The following is a 6,000-nucleotide window of genomic DNA, read 5'->3' as shown; positions in this document are numbered from 1 at the left end:
AAATAGCATATATGTTAACCAAAGCCGTTTCTAATAAAGTGTTCAACCATCTGTTGGAGCAATTAGGAATGGGGGATATCTACATGTCCGCTTGAGGGGGAATGTTGGAAAGGCAAGCTGGCATTATACAAGATCTTCCAGAGAAGGAAAATGGGGGTAAGAATGGGTAACCAGGATATGCATCGTGTGGTATATGGCGCCTATATCTTTACTGGATCTCTGGCCGAATATCTACAGATAGCTAATTATTTGTTTCTTTATTTAGAGATATGTAAAAGATCTTAATATTGTTCTATAAATAATGCTAGCATAGAGAAATATGTAACTAGTGAAAGATTGTCTTGTAAAATTAATTTCTCAGTGAAATAAAGAAAGGGAGGGAGGTTTGGGGAGTCTTGTGTTATTTAGATTAATATTTTGTTATTAATTAATTCAAAATTTTATAAATTTGTAAACGCATAACTCGTAAAGTATATCAGTTTCAACGGTTTGAATTTGTCATTAGAAATCAATATAATAAATTTTAGAATTAGACTTGGTGAACTTAAAAACACCCTTGTTTTACTCAAATTTTAAAGTCAAGCTCACTAAAAGACTTGAACGAGCTCAAAAACACACCAAGTTTTAGGGCCCGTTCGGTGAACAGCTGTTCACCGTGGGAAAAAAAAAATTTGCTCAGAGTTAAGTTTTTATTCCCACGGTGAACAGTAAAATTCAGTTCAAAATTTTTAATTTCCACATCCATTCTCATTCCCTACTGGACTGCCGAACGGACCCTTACTAAAATTTTGTAGTTATCTCAGTATTTCGTATCAATTTCACATGTGAAACATCGTTCTACAAAATAAACGAGTCTGAATAAAATAATTCTAGACAGAGAGTTGGCAGCTAGCTTGGACTAAAACATTGAGCATCCAAATGCATTCATATCGATGTATGGTAATTAGTAATTTAATCATATCGATTTGTAGTCGTAATTAAAAGGAGAGAAGTAAATAAATCTGGTTCATCCTTTCCACACAGTGACACAGTCAATGCTACCAGTCTGACACTGACTGTTCTGAGAGAGAAAACAAAGTACGGCTAAACTTTATAAGAAGCTGATAACCATCTCCGAACTGTCAATGTACGTACCTCAGATTATCTTTTATTTTATATGTAATCCTTGAAATTTTTCATTTTATATCAAATCAATCCTATTGGTTTATCGATTCCCGTTTAAAGAAGAATACAAATCGACATTACCATCCAAGGTACGTAATAATGCATGAAATTATATCTTAATTAGTTCATAATAATAAACACATAAGCCAATGCTCGTATTTGTTAAATTGATATACGCTGTCGTCAATAATAATATTAATATCCGCATGTATATATATTGTTCCCGCACCTCTGTTAGTATTATTTGCAACGTAATAATCCCACCAAGATGAAAAAAAAAATCTGTTTATTTACTAATTTACGTATATGAGATGAGAAATCATCATAAATTTTGATACTGAAAGTCTGAAACCCTGATATTTGATAATAGTTAAATACTTATCTATCAATTTATTATTATATATATTCTTTAAAAAAATGAGGAGAAATTTTTTAAATTACGCAAATACCGGTGAGGCGCTAAGCATTAAATAACAATTAGGTGCGCCGGATTTACACATGAGATGTGGTTTTGAAAGTCCTAACATGGAAATAATGATTTGTTGTCATTGGTTGGTGGGACCCCCTCAATTTTTATACATTCCTTCTTGTTTGCCTAATCAATCAGCCTTCAAGTTCAACTTAACTGTGATGTGCTGTTCTTCAAAATCCCATGTGGATTGATTGATGATTTATTGAACCATTGAAGTTTGCACATTGCAACTCAATTATTTGAACAATATGAAAATTTTCATAACTTATCTGTAAACAACCTTTTAAAATTCTTTATCTAGTTGACAGCGCCTGATATGAGACAAAAATCCACCCATAGCATGTCTAGATGCTTGGAATATGGGAAATTTTTTATTCATAGAAATTAAGAAAAAAGTACAGAGAGAAATAGAAAGAATACAGTATTTATTATATTGATAGAAATATTGGTACATATGCTACCGATCTAAAAAAATCAGAAGAGTTAGGATGGGTAGAATTTGCACCGATCCTAACTTATTTCTCCAACTGCCACAGCAACAGGAATTCGTTACAGTTCAGTATGAAATAGAGTTAGGATGGGTAGAAATCTTACCTGTCTAAACTTTTACGAGTCTATGGTACTATGCATATTACGATTTGGTACCGTGCTACGGCTCTATATTCGAGTTTTCAAATCTTAACGGTCGATCCGAACCGTTCATCTTGTTCTCCATATTAATATGTGTTTGGAGACCAAATTTGACATTTTTTGAAATTTTTTTTACTATTTTTTTAGATTTATTGAAAATCACTGTTTTTGGATGGTCCAGAATTTTCAGATCAAGTGATTTTCTAAATATCTAAAAAAATAGTAAAAAAATTTCAAAAAATATAAAATTTGGTCTCCAAACACATATTAATATGGAGAACAAGATGAACGGTTTGGATCGACCGTTAGGATTTGAAAACTCGAATATAAAGCCGTAGCACGGTAACAACCCGTGATATGCATAGTACCATAGACTCACTCAACTTTTATTATATTAAAATATTTCCAAATGGAGAAGAGAAAGAGATAGGCAGGGGAAGGGGAATAGGCAAAAAAAACTTTAGATAGGTAAAATTTATGAGGAGGGTTCAAATGCCTCCCTTTTTTGTGCCTCCACAATGCCTCTATTTTTTAAAACTTTAATAATTCAAAATTTAAAAGTTAAAAATCAAAATAAAACCGTTAGATATGATCTACATCATTTTATCTTTGCACATGTAAAAAATTATGACATTTCAATTTTATTTTGATTGTCATCAAGAGCTTGTAAAAAATGCACTAATTTGGATGATTTCTAGACGTTGATTTTTGAACTTATTGATTCACATAAAAACAAAATTGAAATGTGATAATTTTTTATGAGCACATAGAGAAAATAACATAGATCACATCTAACGGTTTTATTTTGACTTTTAAGTTTTAAATCTTGAGTTATTAAAGTTTTAAAAAATAGAGGCATGATGGATGCACAAAAAATGGAGGCATTTGAACCCTCCTCAAAATTTATACCAATCTAAACTTCAATTAACTCAAATCTGAATCTTCTGTGGCACCGTCTTCACAATCTGCAAAATCGAAAAATTATAGGTTAGGATTGGTGCGAATTCTACCCATCCTAACTCTTCTGATTTTTTAAATCAGTAAAATCTGTACCGATCTTTCTATCAATATAACAAACACTGTACTCTTTCTATTTCTCAATCTATTTTTTTCTTAATTTCTATGAATAAAAAATTTCCTGGAATATGCTATTAATTGCTGTTGCCTGTGCTGTTGGGCTAGCTAGTTCAGCGTGCCTATCACTATGAGAAACAGAATATAGTTAAATATTTTTAAAAACAGCTAGAAAATAGCTGTCTGACTTTGAAGCAGGGCATTGGCAAGAATGTATTTATAATCCGAACCGTAGGAATTTAAATGCATTCATTTTTTAAACTGTTTTGATTATTTGATTCTATGTAAAATTAATTTTAAAATTATAATTTTTTTATATGTAGACGCATCACTCGCAAAGTAGGCAGATTTCAACGGTTCAAATTCGTTATTTAAAGCCGATTCGATGAGTTTTAGACTTGAATTCACAGGGAGACTTGGTCAACTTAAGAACACCATAGTTCTACTCTTTGTACTTGATATTACTAAGTAGTCAAATATTGTATTCTGAAAGAGATGAATCTGAATATATTTAACCAATGTTGTTGTTTAAAAAAAAATACACAATATACGGAGAGTAGTTATGAATAAATCGGAATGCGACTGAAATAATAATATAATTATAGTTTAGAGCAAATTTACTGGTGGAGCTACACTTTAGCAGCCGAACATTTATCTTAAAAATATAACAAGAAACAAAAAATAACTAAAGTATCAAATTAATTAATAACCACCAGCTTTGTCACGTAATAAGAGCTAATGAAATGTCAAATTTATTACTTGAATAAACCGCAATTCAAATTTGATATAATTTGAAAAAATTTTGGTCATGAATAAAATACATTAAATCAAACCAGTCATTAATTTCTTTTAAAAAAAGTAGATGGATGATTAATCATTTTTAAAATTGCATCAAATTTGATAAAAGCCTACAAAATGACAAAAAATAACCATGACAATATTTCTAATTTTTTATACATCAAATTAGATTTTAATATCAGTTATTGCAGTTTCTTAAACTAAATTTGTTATATATATGATAATTTGTAAAGAGGATAAATATAAAATATCCCTTGATTTCGGTTTATTAAAGTAAAATAGGTCATATTGTAATACAAGAGAGTAATGTTTTATTAGCTTTTTTTTTTTTTTGTGATGCCACAAATGTGATAAATCTGATATTTTGCCAACGTCAAACAAGCTGCATGAGCCTCCTTAGATGACTGCTATTCAAATTTGGCCAAACTAACTCAAAATAGTCAGATCGAATTCAAACAGCTCATATATATATATTTATATAGAGTACGGCTAACGCGCTTCCTCCAGCATATGGGCCGAAATGCTTCCGGTGGAAATTTGAAATTTTAAAATTCAAAAAGTCGATCTGAACCGTTCATCTTCTTCTCCATATTAATATCTGCTTGGAGACCAAATTTTACATTTTTCTGAAATTTTTTACTATTTATTAAGCCACTTTGAAAATCGCTGATCCAATGGTTTTACTGTTTTGTTAAGCCACCGTTGGATCAGCGATTTTCAAAGTGGCTTAATAAATAGTAAAAAATTTCAGAAAAATGTAAAATTTGGTCTCCAAGCAGATATTAATATGGAGAACAAGATGAACGGTTCAGATCGACTTTTTGAATTTTAAAATTTCAAATTTGGACCGTGTGTATTTCAACTCATATGCTACTGAAAGCACATTAGCCTATCTCTCTCTATATATATATTTTTATAGATAAATTCAAACTACTCATATTGGTATTCTGAATCATCCATCCATAAAAGTTTGATGCAGAATTCAAATTGAGCATTCCAAAATCTCGTGCTCTTCCTCCTAATCAAAATCAAACCGTCAATAATAGCTGCAGCCCGGAACAATTCTTGATTGGTCAAATCAAAACCGTTTGCTATTTATACCAGAACCGGACCTCCAATCTGCTTTGAAATCAGGGGCCGACGTAGGATTTATGTCAGAGCGGGGCAATAATTGGATGCAAACAGCTTATCGGGTACAATTCAACATAACAAAAAAAAATACCAATCAATATAATAAAAATCCTAAATTACTTGAAAAAAATCAACAATTCAATAGGGAATTTGAAATCAACATTTTGGTTCAATTTGACAGCCTCTGCCTTTGAATTCAAAAAAAAAAAAAAAACATTTTGGTTCAACTAATTTTTGCTATTTGGTATCAGCGCCTATTTGGGCTCCGCTAATTTGTTTCGCTCAGAGTTTATATGGGTTCCGTTCCGTCTATTAGAATTTCAGAATATGCTACAGGGGGGCAATTTGAATTCCAGGGAGGGGCAGAGGTCCGAAAAGCAGATTTTTAACACTATTTTTGAAAATCCAGCTAGAGGCAGCTGACCCCTATGCTACAGTGGGTCCGCCTCTGTTTGAAACAATTAAAGGAACCGTACATTCCACCTCGAACCGAATTGGTCGGAATTTTGATCGGACAGTTAGGACGCACCGCACCATGCAATGACATCGGATGCAAGCAAGAAGCTTTACAAAAAACAGTTGTCCAACCAAGCAACACCTGGAGCCTACAGTGAAAGATAAGACCTGTGTCGGGCTCATAATGACACATGAGATGTGTATGCACGATCCATCAAGTAGCCGTATCATTCTGTTGCCAAACTAGATATTAAATGAAGGATTGATTCCCTGCA

This window comes from Carex rostrata, chromosome 20 (assembly GCF_964058835.1).
Source record: "Carex rostrata chromosome 20, lpCarRost1.2, whole genome shotgun sequence".
NCBI lineage: Eukaryota > Viridiplantae > Streptophyta > Magnoliopsida > Poales > Cyperaceae > Carex > Carex rostrata.
This window is presented reverse-complemented; position numbering follows the sequence as displayed.